We start from the raw sequence: 23292 nt of genomic DNA, 5'->3' as shown, positions 1-23292 counted from the left end.
TGTCCCAAATAGGTGCAGTTGGTGATAAATGTAAGAAGTGGTTTGTGTTAGGCTTAGGGGAGTAGAGAGGCTGTCACATTCTCTGCATCATGTTGTGTAAGGTCATATGCACGGTGAAGAGGTGGTAGTCTCTCCCAAAAATGGTGGGGGCTGGGGAAAAACAAATATGGAGATAGGACACTGAAGAAAAGAACAAACCAGAAGTATTTAAATAGTCAATGATAATAAGAATGTCATATTAGGTTTTGTTATTTAAAGTGCATATGTGCATGTAATGTTAGCATGTTCTTAGGGAAAACAGCATAAAAATAAAATGTTTTCATATATGTGATGATGAAATTGTATGTTGTGAAATGTTCAATTAAAATAATAATACAACGTCACTTGAGTTGTGTGGTAGTTCTAAACAAAAAACAGCATTTGTTGTGATTCTGAGTCAGTTTAATGGGCAATATGGAAAGAGTTTTAATAAACAGTCTTTGAGACGGCCACATAACACTCCCCTATTAAAATGCTACAGTATTCACATAAGCTTCTCTTGACAGTAAGAGCTTACTTATTATGATTTTGTTATAGCATCTTAAATATGGCTTACTATATGTGTCTGAATGGCAGTAGGTCGAGTGTGACATTGTCGAAAGGAGTATCATAAAATGCATTTGGAAGTTTTTTTGTGGCAGTTGAACTTGTGACTGTTTTCTCACCATCATGGATCCCCTCTGGCCAAAGTCCACAGGCACTCGTGTCTACCAGCCGATAACTGGACATTGATTTGGTACCTAACTATTTGAGTGAAAGGAATGCCCTGCTAGCTAGCAGGTGGTTTGATACAAATGTTGGATTTTTGTCCAATAACATTGTGGGTGTCAGGAGGGAGAGAAAATTTTAGAATATGACACAGAAGTGAGGAAGAGAGAAGTGATGGTTGTGTAGCTATGGAAATGCATTCAGAGAGATTTGTGAAGGGAAAGGGGAACTTGTTTACTCCAGTGTGTTTATGCATCCTTTAGGAAACTGCATTTGTGCAGTGATCCTTTCTCACTCACTCAGTTGACCTATACCCCATCACATTATAGGATCCTTTGTGTTGCAGCTCTGAAGTTGTCTAGCATGTAACCATGTATACTATATATATATATATATATATATATATATATATATATATATGGATTCCATACACTAGATTGAAGGTTCACTACTTCGAAATAGTGTACCGAATGCACACTGCAGCGAAAGTGCACTTAATCGAACAACGAACGGGCGTTGTACTGAACTTCCGTGCAGTACTCACGGACCTTAGCGTTAGGGCATGGGTCATGGTAAGGGGATAGCCTGTAGGGCTATCTCCTTACTATGACCCGTGTCCTAACCCTAAGGTCCGTGACGACTGCAGCTCAGTGAAGGACATAGCAATGTCCTCCACTATGGTGCGATAGTCACGAACCTTAGGGTTAGGGCATGGGTTAGGGTAAGGGGATAGCTTTACTAACTATCCCCTTACCCTAACCCGTGCCCTAACCCTAACCCTAAGGTCCATGAGTATTGCACCATAGTGGAGGACATAGCTTGTTTTTTGATGTCCTCCACTGTGCTGCGGTACTTTCGGTGAAGTGCACTTCATGAAGTTCACTTTTGTTAAAGTGAACTTTCGCGTAAGTGAGGTTTCCTATTACAAGTTCGAAGTTGTGAACTTTCATTCTTGTAATAGGAATCCATATATATATATATATATATATATATATATATATATATATATATATACGGGTCTCTGTCAGATGAACGAAAGTTCACTTACCCGAATTTCCATTTACACCAAACACTGAATTCAATGGACGTTCACATCACTGGAATTTTAATCTGGGAAGTTGGCTAACATTTAAAAAAACACAGTGAAACATGTCAAACCCACCCAAGTGGGGGGCTTTGCCCCCCCCACCCTCCTAACTAAATATACTAACTTCAAGATTGCACTGTAGTGGGGAAAAAGGCAAATCTCCCCATGTTAGCCAACTTTAATTTTTTCACTTATTTATGTAAACATGGGTTTATTTCTTCTTTTTAACCTTTAGTAAGTGTCTTTGCCTATGTAATGTAACATTCCTTTCATTTCTCTTTGCCTATATAACATTTCCTTTCATTTCTCTGTTTACCGCAAAAAAAAAATTCTTTTTTATTACTTGTACATCATTCTTTTCTAAGAAGACAGTTTCCTGGTAATTTTATGAGCCTTTTTCATTTTGTATGCCACTGTTTTTCAGTCTTCATATGCACTTATTTTGCATTTCATTGTATATGCCAGCCACCACAATATACATGTTTTGAAAAAGACATATTCCTTTGTGATTTTCCTATAATTCCGTTCCTCTTCAATCTTTCTCAGTTTCAAACTTTCCCTATAAATGCCTTTACCACCTGTTGTAACTTCAACATTCTCTCCCAATGTTTCTCAGATTGCAAAGTGTTCAAAGAATCCAGCCCTTTTTCGAAAATCTTTCTCTCTCATAATTTCTGACTAAAGACAATAATCAACTTCTGTTTTATATTATTCCCTCTTATAAATATATTCTGTGTTTTTATTTATTTGCATCTGTTTCTCTTTTATCATTTCTCTAATCATATTTATGTCCTGTGTAATTTTCCCTGCAAATATTGCTACAATTTCAGTTAAGGTCTTTTGTTACTGTTATGTATCCAGATGAACTAATGTGTTTATTTCTTCAAACAATTCAGTTCTTTCTTTTTTGTTTGTTTGAGCACACAGTACAGTTACCCTGAATGGTTTCAAAGTCACTCTTAAATCCAGAATTAATAAACACCCTACTTTCAGTAGTTTCTAATATAATAATATATCAGAATAAGCTAATAAATAATCCAGACACTGAGCATGCTTATATTATTATGAATTCATAAATCAACGCAGTTGCCTTTGAATTTCTGACTAGAATCAAACTTCCACTAAACATGTAATGTCAGCAAAGATTTGCTTTTAGCAAAACTGTAAGTGCTATTGTATCATTTATAACACTGTTTCCATTAATAAGCAATATTACATTATCTTTGAACTTTTATTTCTTCTGTGTCATATGCATTATTTAGCTTTCTTATTTTAACTCTACCTCCAACACATTTTAGTTCTTGGTGTTTATTCCCTAATATTCTGTCACATTCTTTCTCCTTTTCAGTTTATAGAAAATTAATATACCAGATGTCATTACTAGTATTCACAACAAAAAATTTCACGTCCCTTAGTTCAATATTTTTCACATGTGCACATAATAAATGCTTACTTTCTATAAACATTCTAAATCAAGTTACTCAGATTATGATACCAAAATTATTTACTCTACATTACTTTTCTCAAGTTCTTTTTCATTTACAATTTTGTTTGTTCATTTTTTCAGTCAAACCAAAAATGACCTGAACAGAAACTGATGTTAAAAAGGGACTAAATAGTAAAGCATATATAATATTGGATGATAACTCTGGGAATCAATCAGAAAAGATCAAAAAGGATTGGAAAGAGGAACTGGATAAGCAATTTATAAAAGAACAATGGGAGAACATCTGTATGGTCTCAAGTTTGCAACCAAGTCTAGAAGATTAAAAAATGGAGAAAAACTTCCAAGCTCTGCTGAAGGTGCCGAAGACAAAAAAGCAGCAAGAGAGAGAAAAAAGACTTCAAAGCACCACCACGGCAGCAATACAGTTCTTCAGCTTCTGGTATCCCAAATAGACAATCCAATAAAACAAAATATTTATTAACCAAGCGAACGTTCAAAACAAGTGGAGTACTTGTGGAGTGCTTTGAAGTCTAGAAGATTAAGATTTTTATACTAATACTAATATGTATTTTAATACTTTTATACCTCAGTTAGACTTCAGATACTTTTTCCTCAAGTAGATAGCAATTGCTGGAAGTGTGATGGAGGAGAGAGAGAAAGGTAATTGGAAACACATTTTTTGGGATGTAATGAGTTGGTAGAATTTAAAAATTCTCTGCAGGGCACTTTGTCAGAAATGTTGGGGAACAAAGGAAATAGAAACTGAATTGCTTAGATATAGTAAGGCCTTACTCTAAGTTTAATGCTATTGGCACCAAAAAGCAGTTACTAGAAAATCAAAGTCAAAATCTAAAACAGCTATAATTAAATATTGTAAAAGAGCTAAAAGTACTGGAGATAGAATCTTTAGTAAAGTAGCAAATTACATACAATACATATAGAATAATGTTGTGGAGGAGAGAGGTTTAATTGTAGGTAGGAACTCAGCAATTTATGTAACTTATGGATTGAATGACAATTGTTAAAAAGAGAGAAAGAAAACATATATGTAAAATATAATGAATGTAAATGAAAATGTTAATATTGTTTGTTTTATTTTCTGTGGATGAATGTAGACTAAATCTTAAGTGATATTTTAATAAAGGTGTTTATAAACTCAAATGATTAATCTGCACACATGTTTTGCATTTTAGTTAATTTCTACATTTTAATAATTTTTTCAGCCTATCTTTTCCACTGGGAACATCTTTTCTTATCATGGGCAATTGCCAGCTGATTATCTGATCCATAAAAATAGCGGGTTATTCAGAAACACATAAACTGCACAATCCTGTTTCTAGTAGGATCGCTCACTGTACTATAAAGGAGCAAATGAAACACCACTGTAGTGCTACAGTGGAGTGAAGCGCCAGAAAGTAGTGGTAAAGAGGTCTTGTTAAATATTACTACATCCAAATGTGTCAACCTGGGGGTGTGGCTAATATAAATAGCCATATGCTCTCTTCCACAGCTGTACTCAGTGGCTGAAATAGCAGAGCAGAGTGATTCAAAGATATGCTGTACAAAGTCATTTCAAAATGTATACCAGCTTTTTATGGTATACACCCACGTACATGTCCGTTGAGGGGTTATTAGAGCCACAGCAGGTTAGTACTGTGAGAATCTGTGTACGCGCACATGTGTGTGCGTGTATGTGTGTAGAGGACTGTAAGAGATATGTGTGTGGGTATCTATCCTGAGAACAACACTTTACATTAAGTGTTCATTTCAGAGACATGCAAATGCTCAGTGTGACTGTTTCATGTCACTGCATCATTTATCATCACTATAGTGGTATTAGAGTTCACCAGCAAAATTCTCACAGTGCTGTGGTGATATTTTGTATGTATACCCCCTAATCATTTTCACTTGACTCAGAAATCCACATTTCCCCTCCTAACGTCAGTGTTTATGAACCTTGGATTATCCATCGGGTTATTGTGTGTCATTTTGCTAGGAAATGTCTGTACATGCCTATTGTTCAACTTAACACTTGAGGTCTGTTTCCCAAAGGAGAGCTGGGGGCATGTCAAAATTAGATGATATAAGCTGTGTCATGCCTTAAATAATTCAGTGTTTTGATGCTGCTACCTCTTTAAGAAGACTTTTCCAATAGTATACTACCCTTTCTATTAAACACCTCATTGTATCTCCCCTGAGCCACTCACTTTTGATGTCATAAACATGTAATATTATATTTCCGATGTCTCAAAATACGATAACATAAGATATGATCATCTGCAGTTCTCTGTTTGTGTAGTCATGCCCTTGTGTATGGGAAGATAGTGCATATCTGTCGATGAGATACAGATATAACTATCAATTTGTAATTTGTTCACATTCTTGGGGAAATAAATGAGCTCGGGAGCTGTCTCAGCTACTCCTCCATTCTTCTCCTGCAGTTGTGAATTCAGAGGCCATCACTGGTTTCTCATTGCAGAACTGACGCAATCTGGAGGTTTGATATTACCAGACAGTGGAGTGCCTTACTCTCTTATTGTACTCAGTGCAGCAAAGCAAGGAAGAGATAGTGGTGGTTGCATCTTCCTTCAGGTGGAATGAAGGCTTTCTATACACTATCGCACCATTCCTGCTGATTCTGCATCTCATCTCAGAGTTCAAACACAAAACAAAAACACACAAAAAATAATTCACACTGCTTTGTGATGGTGGCTGGGCAGTGAGTGCTATAGGAAACTCTGCTGGTCATAGCAACACGTCTCCTGTGTTTAATAACAGTAGCTTCATCTCAAGGCCAGGCTCCTAATGTAGACCTTTCAACCCAACTAGATCTTCCAGTGGTGTTATCTGAAGTGATCGGTGCTGTAATGAAGCCATCATCTCAGCATATATATATATATATATATATATATATATATATATATATATATATATATATATATATATATATATATATACCGTACATCAATCCAGTCAGTTGGCTTAAAGACTAAATTGTAAAAAATATAGAGTGCCGCTGGTATCAGACAAACCAAAAAAAGTATATGCTGCAGCAAAATAAGTTGTCAATTGCTGAGAGTAGGGTAAAGCACTTTAAATTCTTTAATAGTCCACAAAGAAACAGTATAGGCAAGCGCTTTCGCACGTGCCTGCTTCCTCAGACCTTAATACAAAGACAATTAATCAAGATGTATTTATACATTACTACAGCCAATGATACCAGTTTAGTTAATGAGGCAAATTCCTTTTCCTAAAACAGGATTTAAAGAGACGGCATTGTTCAGACCTGGAGGGCATATGCTTTAAAATCAATTATCCACCTGATCTGTTTCATTACTCACATCACCTTCTCTTAAGTTTTCTAAGATTTTTTGTAGCACTAAGAATGTAAAACTATGCTTGTCTCCTGCTTCTGAGACATGCTTTGCCAGTGCATTAGTCAATTTCTTATTACGTAAAGATGTTCCAGTATCCTCTCCAACATCTGATTTAGGTTTTCCAACATAGAAACATTCACATAGTTTACATTTAGCCATATATACTATGTTTCTAGTGGAACAATCTGCATAGAATGAGAGTTCTATAGGCTTCTTAGAATGTTAAAAACAGTTTTATGGATGAGCATAGTGCTTGCAATGATGGCAATGTTTTTAAGAAACCCAGTACTTTTATACCAGACAATTCACCAGCAATGGAAGCTTTTATTCATTTATGTGAAGATGACTTAAGGAAAGATTTTTGTGGAGGTAGTAAATTGAATTTTTTTAACTTGTCTTGTAAGGAATATGTGGCCTTAAATTCATTAGTGAGAGATGGGCACTTGATTATCAGACTGGCAGACAAAGGAGGTGGCATAATGGTTTTAGATAAACAGGTTTATATGGAAAGAATGAACTTTTAAGGGAAGAGATGATCTTTATTTTAAAATATGAAACATTGACCCCTAAAGGGTTAAATACTGAGTGTTGTTGGAAAAGTTTGATTTAATACACTGGTTTTAAGTAGATAATTAGATTTATATTTAATTGATTGTTTAATTGAATAACAAGTTGGTAATGGTATATATAGTATGGATGTATGTGAATTGTTACTCCTTGAAGGCTTTTGGTGAGCCGAGGCGCTAGAGAGAAAATAAAGCGTTATTTTCACTGGTTGTTGTTCCTTTTTTTATATGGAAAGAATGTATGACATGCTTTATGATAGATACAGTTCTACAGAAATATCAGGTGAATGACATTATAAATAGGTTGAATTTCTACCTGTATGATATGCTGATGACCGATTTAATGGATTATTCATTGCACACATACTTCTCTGTTGAGCACCCAACTATACCTGTGATATATGGTTTGCCTAAAGTGCACAAAGATCCTAGACTCCCACCCTTCAGACCCATAGTATTCGGCAGAGGTTGGCTCACGAAGCCAATGTCCATATATGCCGAGAAACAACTTTGATGGGTTCTAGATAAAATAGAAACAGTGTTGAGGGAGAGTAAGCAGTTTTTAGAGCCTCTGTTCATTTGGGCAAGGCATAGAAATGAGGAAGCGATCAAAAAAGCTTTTGTAACCCTAGATGTCAATTCTCTGTTCACGGTCATTCCTAATGAAGAAGGGGTTGAGAATGTGAGGCAACTTCTTGTACAAGAAACTAGGTAAAGTAATACAAAGATAAATATGATCTGCACTCTGTTAGACATGATTCTAGAAAATAATGCTTTTCTCTTTGAACATGAATATTTCCTTCAGATTGTAAGCGTTGCTATGGGCACAGCATGTGCCAACACATATGCAAATTTGGTTCTTGCAAACTGGGAAAAGGAAATAGTTTTTAACAGTGATAGTTTCAAGGAGAACATCACCTTCTATAAACGCTTTGTGGATGATATTTTTTCATCTGGCATGGTGGATTACTGGAATTGAAAGAATTTGTATAGTTCTTGGAGAGTACCACCGTTTTTTTTGTCCTTTACCCTGCATTATTCTGAAGATGAAATTAGTTTTCTAGATGTGTTGATTACCAAAAACATGTTAGGTAATCTCTCCACCAAGCAGTATAGGAAGGAATGTAGGAAAAATAGTATACTACATCGTACTAGTATGCATCCCAGTCATACTACTAGGAATGTAGTTAAGAATAAGGTACTAAGGTGTAGGAGACTGCATACAGATGCAGAACCCCTAAGGGAAGCTTTGAATAGACTTACATCTGACCGTATGGACAGGGGTTATAAAGCTGAGGAAATAAAAAAGGGTATGGAAGAGGTTGATAAACTGGATAGAACAAAAACTAGACCACATTGTTCAGAACAAACTTCCACTGAAGAAGGGAGAGGGATAACATCTAGTATGAAGGTGAAGAATAGGATGTGTCTGACTTATTCAGCAGGGGTTAGTAGAGTTTGTGAGGTAGTGAAAAGAAACTGGCCCATCTTGTTAGTAGATCCTAAAATAAGCATGGTAATAGACTCTATGCCTAGGTTTGGTTTTAAAATCTGTAAAAACCTGAAGCAGCGACTTTGTTACAAGCAGAACAGATGCAAGGAACATCTTGTATCACAATGCAGGTGAACTCATGCATGTAGAGCTTGCAAAGCCTGCCCTAGTATTTGGCCAGTTTGTATGGTGATGCATCCCATTTCTAAGAAGCCTATAGAACTCTTATTCTATGCAGATTGTTCCACTAGGAACATAGTATATATGGCTAAATGTAAACTATGTGAATGTTTCTATGTTGGAAAAACTAATCGTATGTTGAAGGAGAGGTTACTGGAACACCTTAATGATATACGTAATAAGAAACTGACTAATGCACTGGTGAAGCATGTCTTAGAAGTAGGAGACTACCATAGTTTTACATTCTTAGTGCTACAAAAAATCTTAGAAAACTTAAGAGAAGGTGATGTGAGTAATGAAACAAAATGTGTGCAACTCAGGTGGATAATTGATTTTAAAGCATATGCCCCATCCAGGTCTGAACAGTGCCGTCTCTTTAAAACCTCTTCTAAGGAAAAGGAATTTGCCTCATTAACTAAACTGGTATAATTGGCTGTAGTAATGTATAAATACATGTTGATTATTTGTCTTTGTATTAAGGTCTGAGGAAGCAGGCAAGTGCGAAAGCGCTTACCTATACTGCTTGTTTGTGGACTATTAAAGAATTTAAAGTGTTTTACCCTACTCTCAGCAACTGACAACTTTTTTGCTGTGGCTTAAAGACTATCCCGATCTATCTAAATTAGCTGTATAATTTGCACTCCAGCTGTTCTATAGTCAGGGTACAGGTGTCCACTATTTCTGCCCATCACAACCTCATGGAAGGTATGACTGTGACCCAGTACAGGCTGGACAAGCAGTTCTTTACAGACATATTGCATCTCTGTCCTCTGAAGAATCCCCATCCCTTTCTGGGGCTGGAAATTCAATGCTACCAGACTTGACCATGTGCCATACAAACATACCCATTTGTCAGTTCTTAAATTAGTTTCTTTGAGTACACCTTTTCTGGTGGCTTTCACTTCTGTCTGTGGGATGTCAAAGGGTTCTCAACTAAGTAATGGTATTTACTCTTCACATGGATCAGATTTCCCATTGGACTAAGCCATGGTTTCTTCCAAAAGAGGTTTCTGAGTTGTCCATGCACCAGTCCATTTATCCTCTTGCTGTCTTCATGCTGGGGTAGAAACCAGGCAGTGCATGATTTTAGGAAATAAGCTGATCTGTTTTCTCTCTTCTAGGGATGGGGGTTTCACCTTTCCCAAGCAAGTATTTCCAAATGGATTGCAAATTGCATCATCTTACTATTAGGTGGTTAACCTTCCACTGGAACATGCTGTGGTCAAAAGCCTGTCTGTAAGGTGTGTACTTGCTTCAGAAATGTCTTCATTGCATTCACTTGATCATTGCTGCATATCTTCAGGTAGCACTACTGTCTCACCTGTGGTGCTAGAGGTAGCCCCTTTTATAGTCTGTTTGTACTTCAGCTCTTAGCCTTCTGGACTTTGGTCTTAGGCTTTCTTCCACATCCTTCCATCCTAAAGATTTTCTGCTTGTGATTTAGTCCAGTAACTGGACCCAATGGGGGGGGTCTCTTTTCTTATTAGTTATAATGGATATGTTGACAGACATTTACCTTGTTCAGCCCCCTTCTTCTCCACTGTTTTCAGTGTACAGTGCAAAATTTTGAACTGGAAGAGGGGAGACGAAGGGGGCTGAACAAGGTAGACAATATGATATATACAATGGAGAGAGAAGATTACAAGTGGAGGCTTATAAACTGGTAAAGAAGAAAAAGTACATGTTGATCTGAAGGAAGGGTAATGGTTAGAATTTATGCAACTGAAATTGGTTATTAAGGCATGGCTAGTAAGTTGAGGTATAATGCAGTCAATACAGGAAGTAGAGATAATTCTTAGTGCTAAACAGGTTGGGGAAATACAATTAGTAGGGAAAAGTAGGAACATTTATACGGGTCTATATTAGATGAACAAATGCTTAAAATGTCAAGTACAACATGCTCATCAGCTTTTAAGTGAACGTTCATCTAGTTGAAACCCCAGAATATCGAAACAAGGAGTTTGAAAAGTTATAGTTAGCCAGCCGTCAGGAAGCCAATGGCTGATGGCTACAATATACTGTACATCATTACAACCCCCCCCCCAAAAATTAACAAACAAAATAAAGTGTGGGGGGGCTTCACCCCACAAACCCCCTACTTAAATGTACCAACTCCGAGATCGCACCACTGAGGGGGACTATCAGAACATGACACAGGTTGAACATCGAGACCGCACCACAGTGGAGGACTGTAAGAACGGTGAGATAGGGTGTGCGTTCTGATGTCAGCCGTTGGCTTCCTCATGGCTGGCCAACTGTAACTTTTCAAAACTCCTTGTTTCAACATTCTCTGGTTTTGCTTAGATGAATGTTCGCTTAAAAGCTGTTGAGCATGTTGTACTCAACATTTTAAGCATTCATTCATCTAATAGGGAACCCATTTATACATGGTTAGTGAGAATAAATATGGACAGGTGATGGAAAAATTAAGTAGGAACAGGTGGGGGATTGTGGGAAGTGCAGATGCATCTGAGGAGGACTAGACTAAGGTGTTGAGAAGATATGATTAATGAAAATTTTTACTTACAATCTGTGACCAGTATATGAGATGAGTGCACTGGTGGTTCAGAATTCCAGTTACAGAAATATTGGAATTTTGGGGAATGGAAATGCTGGAGATATGGAGAGAATGCTGCAAGTAACCTCTATATGTTTTGTGAGTGCTAGGCAATGAAGTACATATTGGATGGCTATATAGAGGAATAGGAAAGGGAATGGAAAGCATGCCCCAAAATGTTGTACCTTTATACTCTTGGGTGGAGAGGAAGGGGCAAGAGAAAGTGCAATTATTTTATCTAGGAGGATACGGAATCAGCCTTGTAACTAATGATAGAAAGACCAGATAAACTGAAGGGAAGAAATGGTAAAGGTCAACATTTGAGCAGTTTGGGGGAGGGGATAAGAAAAGTAGAGACAAGCTGTGGAAGGGATGTGGACTGTCCCAAATAGGTGCAGTTGGTGATAAATGTAAGAAGTGGTTTGTGTTAGGCTTAGGGGAGTAGAGAGGCTGTCACATTCTCTGCATCATGTTGTGTAAGGTCATATGCACGGTGAAGAGGTGGTAGTCTCTCCCAAAAATGGTGGGGGCTGGGGAAAAACAAATATGGAGATAGGACACTGAAGAAAAGAACAAACCAGAAGTATTTAAATAGTCAATGATAATAAGAATGTCATATTAGGTTTTGTTATTTAAAGTGCATATGTGCATGTAATGTTAGCATGTTCTTAGGGAAAACAGCATAAAAATAAAATGTTTTCATATATGTGATGATGAAATTGTATGTTGTGAAATGTTCAATTAAAATAATAATACAACGTCACTTGAGTTGTGTGGTAGTTCTAAACAAAAAACAGCATTTGTTGTGATTCTGAGTCAGTTTAATGGGCAATATGGAAAGAGTTTTAATAAACAGTCTTTGAGACGGCCACATAACACTCCCCTATTAAAATGCTACAGTATTCACATAAGCTTCTCTTGACAGTAAGAGCTTACTTATTATGATTTTGTTATAGCATCTTAAATATGGCTTACTATATGTGTCTGAATGGCAGTAGGTCGAGTGTGACATTGTCGAAAGGAGTATCATAAAATGCATTTGGAAGTTTTTTTGTGGCAGTTGAACTTGTGACTGTTTTCTCACCATCATGGATCCCCTCTGGCCAAAGTCCATAGGCACTCGTGTCTACCAGCCGATAACTGGACATTGATTTGGTACCTAACTATTTGAGTGAAAGGAATGCCCTGCTAGCTAGCAGGTGGTTTGATACAAATGTTGGATTTTTGTCCAATAACATTGTGGGTGTCAGGAGGGAGAGAAAATTTTAGAATATGACACAGAAGTGAGGAAGAGAGAAGTGATGGTTGTGTAGCTATGGAAATGCATTCAGAGAGATTTGTGAAGGGAAAGGGGAACTTGTTTACTCCAGTGTGTTTATGCATCCTTTAGGAAACTGCATTTGTGCAGTGATCCTTTCTCACTCACTCAGTTGACCTATACCCCATCACATTATAGGATCCTTTGTGTTGCAGCTCTGAAGTTGTCTAGCATGTAACCATGTATACTATATATATATATATATATATATATATATATATATATGGATTCCATACACTAGATTGAAGGTTCACTACTTCGAAATAGTGTACCGAATGCACACTGCAGCGAAGTGCACTTAATCGAACAACGAACGGGCGTTGTACTGAACTTCCGTGCAGTACTCACGGACCTTAGCGTTAGGGCATGGGTCATGGTAAGGGGATAGCCTGTAGGGCTATCTCCTTACTATGACCCGTGTCCTAACCCTAAGGTCCGTGACGACTGCAGCTCAGTGAAGGACATAGCAATGTCCTCCACTATGGTGCGATAGTCACGAACCTTAGGGTTAGGGCATGGGTTAGGGTAAGGGGATAGCTTTACTAACTATCCCCTTACCCTAACCCATGCCCTAACCCTAACCCTAAGGTCCATGAGTATTGCACCATAGTGGAGGACATAGCTTGTTTTTTGATGTCCTCCACTGTGCTGCGGTACTTTCGGTGAAGTGCACTTTCGCGGAAGTTCACTTTTGTTAAAGTGAACTTTCGCGTAAGTGAGGTTTCCTATTACAAGTTCGAAGTTGTGAACTTTCATTCTTGTAATAGGAATCCATATATATATATATATATATATATATATATATATATATATACGGGTCTCTGTCAGATGAACGAAAGTTCACTTACCCGAATTTCCATTTACACCAAACACTGAATTCAATGGACGTTCACATCACTGGAATTTTAATCTGGGAAGTTGGCTAACATTTAAAAAAACACAGTGAAACATGTCAAACCCACCCAAGTGGGGGGCTTTGCCCCCCCCACCCTCCTAACTAAATATACTAACTTCAAGATTGCACTGTAGTGGGGAAAAAGGCAAATCTCCCCATGTTAGCCAACTTTAATTTTTTCACTTATTTATGTAAACATGGGTTTATTTCTTCTTTTTAACCTTTAGTAAGTGTCTTTGCCTATGTAATGTAACATTCCTTTCATTTCTCTTTGCCTATATAACATTTCCTTTCATTTCTCTGTTTACCGCAAAAAAAAAATTCTTTTTTATTACTTGTACATCATTCTTTTCTAAGAAGACAGTTTCCTGGTAATTTTTATGAGCCTTTTTCATTTTGTATGCCACTGTTTTTCAGTCTTCATATGCACTTATTTTGCATTTCATTGTATATGCCAGCCACCACAATATACATGTTTTGAAAAAGACATATTCCTTTGTGATTTTCCTATAATTCCGTTCCTCTTCAATCTTTCTCAGTTTCAAACTTTCCCTATAAATGCCTTTACCACCTGTTGTAACTTCAACATTCTCTCCCAATGTTTCTCAGATTGCAAAGTGTTCAAAGAATCCAGCCCTTTTTCGAAAATCTTTCTCTCTCATAATTTCTGACTAAAGACAATAATCAACTTCTGTTTTATATTATTCCCTCTTATAAATATATTCTGTGTTTTTATTTATTTGCATCTGTTTCTCTTTTATCATTTCTCTAATCATATTTATGTCCTGTGTAATTTTCCCTGCAAATATTGCTACAATTTCAGTTAAGGTCTTTTGTTACTGTTATGTATCCAGATGAACTAATGTGTTTATTTCTTCAAACAATTCAGTTCTTTCTTTTTTGTTTGTTTGAGCACACAGTACAGTTACCCTGAATGGTTTCAAAGTCACTCTTAAATCCAGAATTAATAAACACCCTACTTTCAGTAGTTTCTAATATAATAATATATCAGAATAAGCTAATAAATAATCCAGACACTGAGCATGCTTATATTATTATGAATTCATAAATCAACGCAGTTGCCTTTGAATTTCTGACTAGAATCAAACTTCCACTAAACATGTAATGTCAGCAAAGATTTGCTTTTAGCAAAACTGTAAGTGCTATTGTATCATTTATAACACTGTTTCCATTAATAAACAATATTACATTATCTTTGAACTTTTATTTCTTCTGTGTCATATGCATTATTTAGCTTTCTTATTTTAACTCTACCTCCAACACATTTTAGTTCTTGGTGTTTATTCCTAATATTCTGTCACATTCTTTCTCCTTTTCAGTTTATAGAAAATTAATATACCAGATGTCATTACTAGTATTCACAACAAAAAATTTCACGTCCCTTAGTTCAATATTTTTCACATGTGCACATAATAAATGCTTACTTTCTATAAACATTCTAAATCAAGTTACTCAGATTATGATACCAAAATTATTTACTCTACATTACTTTTCTCAAGTTCTTTTCATTTACAATTTTGTTTGTTCATTTTTTCAGTCAAACCAAAATGACCTGAACAGAAACTGATGTTAAAAAGGGACTAAATAGTAAAGCATATATAATATTGGATGATAACTCTGGGAATCAATCAGAAAAGATCAAAAAGGATTGGAAAGAGGAACTGGATAAGCAATTTATAAAAGAACAATGGGAGAACATCTGTATGGTCTCAAGTTTGCAACCAAGTCTAGAAGATTAAAAAATGGAGAAAAACTTCCAAGCTCTGCTGAAGGTGCCGAAGACAAAAAAGCAGCAAGAGAGAGAAAAAAGACTTCAAAGCACCACCACGGCAGCAATACAGTTCTTCAGCTTCTGGTATCCCAAATAGACAATCCAATAAAACAAAATATTTATTAACCAAGCGAACGTTCAAAACAAGTGGAGTACTTGTGGAGTGCTTTGAAGTCTAGAAGATTAAGATTTTTATACTAATACTAATATGTATTTTAATACTTTTATACCTCAGTTAGACTTCAGATACTTTTTCCTCAAGTAGATAGCAATTGCTGGAAGTGTGATGGAGGAGAGAGAGAAAGGTAATTGGAAACACATTTTTTGGGATGTAATGAGTTGGTAGAATTTAAAAATTCTCTGCAGGGCACTTTGTCAGAAATGTTGGGGGAACAAAGGAAATAGAAACTGAATTGCTTAGATATAGTAAGGCCTTACTCTAAGTTTAATGCTATTGGCACCAAAAAAGCAGTTACTAGAAAATCAAAGTCAAAATCTAAAACAGCTATAATTAAATATTGTAAAAGAGCTAAAAGTACTGGAGATAGAATCTTTAGTAAAGTAGCAAATTACATACAATACATATAGAATAATGTTGTGGAGGAGAGAGGTTTAATTGTAGGTAGGAACTCAGCAATTTATGTAACTTATGGATTGAATGACAATTGTTAAAAAGAGAGAAAGAAAACATATATGTAAAATATAATGAATGTAAATGAAAATGTTAATATTGTTTGTTTTATTTTCTGTGGATGAATGTAGACTAAATCTTAAGTGATATTTTAATAAAGGTGTTTATAAACTCAAATGATTAATCTGCACACATGTTTTGCATTTTAGTTAATTTCTACATTTTAATAATTTTTTCAGCCTATCTTTTTCCACTGGGAACATCTTTTCTTATCATGGGCAATTGCCAGCTGATTATCTGATCCATAAAAATAGCGGGTTATTCAGAAACACATAAACTGCACAATCCTGTTTCTAGTAGGATCGCTCACTGTACTATAAAGGAGCAAATGAAACACCACTGTAGTGCTACAGTGGAGTGAAGCGCCAGAAAGTAGTGGTAAAGAGGTCTTGTTAAATATTACTACATCCAAATGTGTCAACCTGGGGGTGTGGCTAATATAAATAGCCATATGCTCTCTTCCACAGCTGTACTCAGTGGCTGAAATAGCAGAGCAGAGTGATTCAAAGATATGCTGTACAAAGTCATTTCAAAATGTATACCAGCTTTTTATGGTATACACCCACGTACATGTCCGTTGAGGGGTTATTAGAGCCACAGCAGGTTAGTACTGTGAGAATCTGTGTGCAGCACATGTGTGTGCGTGTATGTGTGTAGAGGACTGTAAGAGATATGTGTGTGGGTATCTATCCTGAGAACAACACTTTACATTAAGTGTTCATTTCAGAGACATGCAAATGCTCAGTGTGACTGTTTCATGTCACTGCATCATTTATCATCACTATAGTGGTATTAGAGTTCACCAGCAAAATTCTCACAGTGCTGTGGTGATATTTTGTATGTATACCCCTAATCATTTTCACTTGACTCAGAAATCCACATTTCCCCTCCTAACGTCAGTGTTTATGAACCTTGGATTATCCATCGGGTTATTGTGTGTCATTTTGCTAGGAAATGTCTGTACATGCCTATTGTTCAACTTAACACTTGAGGTCTGTTTCCCAAAGGAGAGCTGGGGGCATGTCAAAATTAGATGATATAAGCTGTGTCATGCCTTAAATAATTCAGTGTTTTGATGCTGCTACCTCTTTAAGAAGACTTTTCCAATAGTATACTACCCTTTCTATTAAACACCTCATTGTATCTCCCCTGAGCCACTCACTTTTGATGTCATAAACATGTAATATTATATTTCCGATGTCTCAAAATACGATAACATAAGATATGATCATCTGCAGTTCTCTGTTTGTGTAGTCATGCCCCTTGTGTATGGGAAGATAGTGCATATCTGTCGATGAGATACAGATATAACTATCAATTTGTAATTTGTTCACATTCTTGGGGAAATAAATGAGCTCGGGAGCTGTCTCAGCTACTCCTCCATTCTTCTCCTGCAGTTGTGAATTCAGAGGCCATCACTGGTTTCTCATTGCAGAACTGACGCAATCTGGAGGTTTGATATTACCAGACAGTGGAGTGCCTTACTCTCTTATTGTACTCAGTGCAGCAAAGCAAGGAAGAGATAGTGGTGGTTGCATCTTCCTTCAGGTGGAATGAAGGCTTTCTATACACTATCGCACCATTCCTGCTGATTCTGCATCTCATCTCAGAGTTCAAACACAAAAAACAAAAACACACAAAAAATAATTCACACTGCTTTGTGATGGTGGCTGGGCAGTGAGTGCTATAGGAAACTCTGCTGGTCATAGCAACACGTCTCCTGTGTTTAATAACAGTAGCTTCATCTCAAGGCCAGGCTCCTAATGTAGACCTTTCAACCCAACTAGATCTTCCAGTGGTGTTATCTGAAGTGATCGGTGCTGTAATGAAGCCATCATCTCAGCATATATATATATATATATATATATATATATATATATATACCGGATACCGTACATCAATCCAGTCAGTTGGCTTAAAGACTAAATTGTAAAAAATATAGAGTGCCGCTGGTATCAGACAAACCAAAAAAAGTATATGCTGCAGCAAAATAAGTTGTCAATTGCTGAGAGTAGGGTAAAGCACTTTAAATTCTTTAATAGTCCACAAAGAAACAGTATAGGCAAGCGCTTTCGCACGTGCCTGCTTCCTCAGACCTTAATACAAAGACAATTAATCAAGATGTATTTATACATTACTACAGCCAATGATACCAGTTTAGTTAATGAGGCAAATTCCTTTTCCTAAAACAGGATTTAAAGAGACGGCATTGTTCAGACCTGGAGGGGCATATGCTTTAAAATCAATTATCCACCTGATCTGTTTCATTACTCACATCACCTTCTCTTAAGTTTTCTAAGATTTTTTGTAGCACTAAGAATGTAAAACTATGCTTGTCTCCTGCTTCTGAGACATGCTTTGCCAGTGCATTAGTCAATTTCTTATTACGTAAAGATGTTCCAGTATCCTCTCCAACATCTGATTTAGGTTTTCCAACATAGAAACATTCACATAGTTTACATTTAGCCATATATACTATGTTTCTAGTGGAACAATCTGCATAGAATGAGAGTTCTATAGGCTTCTTAGAATGTTAAAACAGTTTTTATGGATGAGCATAGTGCTTGCAATGATGGCAATGTTTTTAAGAAACCCAGTACTTTTATACCAGACAATTCACCAGCAATGGAAGCTTTTATTCATTTATGTGAAGATGACTTAAGGAAAGATTTTTGTGGAGGTAGTAAATTGAATTTTTTTAACTTGTCTTGTAAGGAATATGTGGCCTTAAATTCATTAGTGAGAGATGGGCACTTGATTATCAGACTGGCAGACAAAGGAGGTGGCATAATGGTTTTAGATAAACAGGTTTATATGGAAAGAATGAACTTTTAAGGAAAGAGATGATCTTTATTTTAAAATATGAAACATTGACCCCTAAAGGGTTAAATACTGAGTGTTGTTGGAAAAGTTTGATTTAATACACTGGTTTTTAAGTAGATAATTAGATTTATATTTAATTGATTGTTTAATTGAATAACAAGTTGGTAATGGTATATATAGTATGGATGTATGTGAATTGTTACTCCTTGAAGGCTTTTGGTGAGCCGAGGCGCTAGAGAGAAAATAAAGCGTTATTTTCACTGGTTGTTGTTCCTTTTTTTATATGGAAAGAATGTATGACATGCTTTATGATAGATACAGTTCTACAGAAATATCAGGTGAATGACATTATAAATAGGTTGAATTTCTACCTGTATGATATGCTGATGACCGATTTAATGGATTATTCATTGCACACATACTTCTCTGTTGAGCACCCAACTATACCTGTGATATATGGTTTGCCTAAAGTGCACAAAGATCCTAGACTCCCACCCTTCAGACCCATAGTATTCGGCAGAGGTTGGCTCACGAAGCCAATGTCCATATATGCCGAGAAACAACTTTGATGGGTTCTAGATAAAATAGAAACAGTGTTGAGGGAGAGTAAGCAGTTTTTAGAGCCTCTGTTCATTTGGGCAAGGCATAGAAATGAGGAAGCGATCAAAAAAGCTTTTTTGTAACCCTAGATGTCAATTCTCTGTTCACGGTCATTCCTAATGAAGAAGGGGTTGAGAATGTGAGGCAACTTCTTGTACAAGAAACTAGGTAAAGTAATACAAAGATAAATATGATCTGCACTCTGTTAGACATGATTCTAGAAAATAATGCTTTTCTCTTTGAACATGAATATTTCCTTCAGATTGTAAGCGTTGCTATGGGCACAGCATGTGCCAACACATATGCAAATTTGGTTCTTGCAAACTGGGAAAAGGAAATAGTTTTTAACAGTGATAGTTTCAAGGAGAACATCACCTTCTATAAACGCTTTGTGGATGATATTTTTTCATCTGGCATGGTGGATTACTGGAATTGAAAGAATTTGTATAGTTCTTGGAGAGTACCACCGTTTTTTTTGTCCTTTACCCTGCATTATTCTGAAGATGAAATTAGTTTTCTAGATGTGTTGATTACCAAAAACATGTTAGGTAATCTCTCCACCAAGCAGTATAGGAAGGAATGTAGGAAAAATAGTATACTACATCGTACTAGTATGCATCCCAGTCATACTACTAGGAATGTAGTTAAGAATAAGGTACTAAGGTGTAGGAGACTGCATACAGATGCAGAACCCTAAGGGAAGCTTTGAATAGACTTACATCTGACCGTATGGACAGGGGTTATAAAGCTGAGGAAATAAAAAAGGGTATGGAAGAGGTTGATAAACTGGATAGAACAAAAACTAGACCACATTGTTCAGAACAAACTTCCACTGAAGAAGGGAGAGGGATAACATCTAGTATGAAGGTGAAGAATAGGATGTGTCTGACTTATTCAGCAGGGGTTAGTAGAGTTTGTGAGGTAGTGAAAAGAAACTGGCCCATCTTGTTAGTAGATCCTAAAATAAGCATGGTAATAGACTCTATGCCTAGGTTTGGTTTTAAAATCTGTAAAAACCTGAAGCAGCGACTTTGTTACAAGCAGAACAGATGCAAGGAACATCTTGTATCACAATGCAGGTGAACTCATGCATGTAGAGCTTGCAAAGCCTGCCCTAGTATTTGGCCAGTTTGTATGGTGATGCATCCCATTTCTAAGAAGCCTATAGAACTCTTATTCTATGCAGATTGTTCCACTAGGAACATAGTATATATGGCTAAATGTAAACTATGTGAATGTTTCTATGTTGGAAAAACTAATCGTATGTTGAAGGAGAGGTTACTGGAACACCTTAATGATATACGTAATAAGAAACTGACTAATGCACTGGTGAAGCATGTCTTAGAAGTAGGAGACTACCATAGTTTTACATTCTTAGTGCTACAAAAAATCTTAGAAAACTTAAGAGAAGGTGATGTGAGTAATGAAACAAAATGTGTGCAACTCAGGTGGATAATTGATTTTAAAGCATATGCCCCATCCAGGTCTGAACAGTGCCGTCTCTTTAAAACCTCTTCTAAGGAAAAGGAATTTGCCTCATTAACTAAACTGGTATAATTGGCTGTAGTAATGTATAAATACATGTTGATTATTTGTCTTTGTATTAAGGTCTGAGGAAGCAGGCAAGTGCGAAAGCGCTTACCTATACTGCTTGTTTGTGGACTATTAAAGAATTTAAAGTGTTTTACCCTACTCTCAGCAACTGACAACTTTTTTGCTGTGGCTTAAAGACTATCGATCTATCTAAATTAGCTGTATAATTTGCACTCCAGCTGTTCTATAGTCAGGGTACAGGTGTCCACTATTTCTGCCCATCACAACCTCATGGAAGGTATGACTGTGACCCAGTACAGGCTGGACAAGCAGTTCTTTACAGACATATTGCATCTCTGTCCTCTGAAGAATCCCCATCCCTTTCTGGGGCTGGAAATTCAATGCTACCAGACTTGACCATGTGCCATACAAACATACCCATTTGTCAGTTCTTAAATTAGTTTCTTTGAGTACACCTTTTCTGGTGGCTTTCACTTCTGTCTGTGGGATGTCAAAGGGTTCTCAACTAAGTAATGGTATTTACTCTTCACATGGATCAGATTTCCCATTGGACTAAGCCATGGTTTCTTCCAAAAGAGGTTTCTGAGTTGTCCATGCACCAGTCCATTTATCCTCTTGCTGTCTTCATGCTGGGGTAGAAACCAGGCAGTGCATGATTTTAGGAAATAAGCTGATCTGTTTTCTCTCTTCTAGGGATGGGGGTTTCACCTTTCCCAAGCAAGTATTTCCAAATGGATTGCAAATTGCATCATCTTACTATTAGGTGGTTAACCTTCCACTGGAACATGCTGTGGTCAAAAGCCTGTCTGTAAGGTGTGTACTTGCTTCAGAAATGTCTTCATTGCATTCACTTGATCATTGCTGCATATCTTCAGGTAGCACTACTGTCTCACCTGTGGTGCTAGAGGTAGCCCCTTTTATAGTCTGTTTGTACTTCAGCTCTTAGCCTTCTGGACTTTGGTCTTAGGCTTTCTTCCACATCCTTCCATCCTAAAGATTTTCTGCTTGTGATTTAGTCCAGTAACTGGACCCAATGGGGGGGGTCTCTTTTCTTATTAGTTATAATGGATATGTTGACAGACATTTACCTTGTTCAGCCCCCTTCTTCTCCACTGTTTTCAGTGTACAGTGCAAAATTTTGAACTGGAAGAGGGGGAGACGAAGGGGGCTGAACAAGGTAGACAATATGATATATACAATGGAGAGAGAAGATTACAAGTGGAGGCTTATAAACTGGTAAAGAAGAAAAAGTACATGTTGATCTGAAGGAAGGGTAATGGTTAGAATTTATGCAACTGAAATTGGTTATTAAGGCATGGCTAGTAAGTTGAGGTATAATGCAGTCAATACAGGAAGTAGAGATAATTCTTAGTGCTAAACAGGTTGGGGAAATACAATTAGCAGGGAAAAGTAGGAACATTTATACGGGTCTATATTAGATGAACAAATGCTTAAAATGTCAAGTACAACATGCTCATCAGCTTTTAAGTGAACGTTCATCTAGTTGAAACCCCAGAATATCGAAACAAGGAGTTTGAAAAGTTATAGTTAGCCAGCCGTCAGGAAGCCAATGGCTGATGGCTACAATATACTGTACATCATTACAACCCCCCCCCCAAAAATTAACAAACAAAATAAAGTGTGGGGGGGCTTCACCCCACAAACCCCCTACTTAAATGTACCAACTCCGAGATCGCACCACTGAGGGGGACTATCAGAACATGACACAGGGTGAACATCGAGACCGCACCACAGTGGAGGACTGTAAGAACGGTGAGATAGGGTGTGCGTTCTGATGTCAGCCGTTGGCTTCCTCATGGCTGGCCAACTGTAACTTTTCAAAACTCCTTGTTTCAACATTCTCTGGTTTTGCTTAGATGAATGTTCGCTTAAAAGCTGTTGAGCATGTTGTACTCAACATTTTAAGCATTCATTCATCTAATAGGGAACCCATTTATACATGGTTAGTGAGAATAAATATGGACAGGTGATGGAAAAATTAAGTAGGAACAGGTGGGGGATTGTGGGAAGTGCAGATGCATCTGAGGAGGACTAGACTAAGGTGTTGAGAAGATATGATTAATGAAAATTTTTACTTACAATCTGTGACCAGTATATGAGATGAGTGCACTGGTGGTTCAGAATTCCAGTTACAGAAATATTGGA

Source organism: Protopterus annectens, chromosome 7.part0 (assembly GCF_019279795.1).
Source record: "Protopterus annectens isolate FY-2018-M chromosome 7.part0, PAN1.0, whole genome shotgun sequence".
Classification (NCBI taxonomy): domain Eukaryota; kingdom Metazoa; phylum Chordata; order Ceratodontiformes; family Protopteridae; genus Protopterus; species Protopterus annectens.
This window is presented reverse-complemented; position numbering follows the sequence as displayed.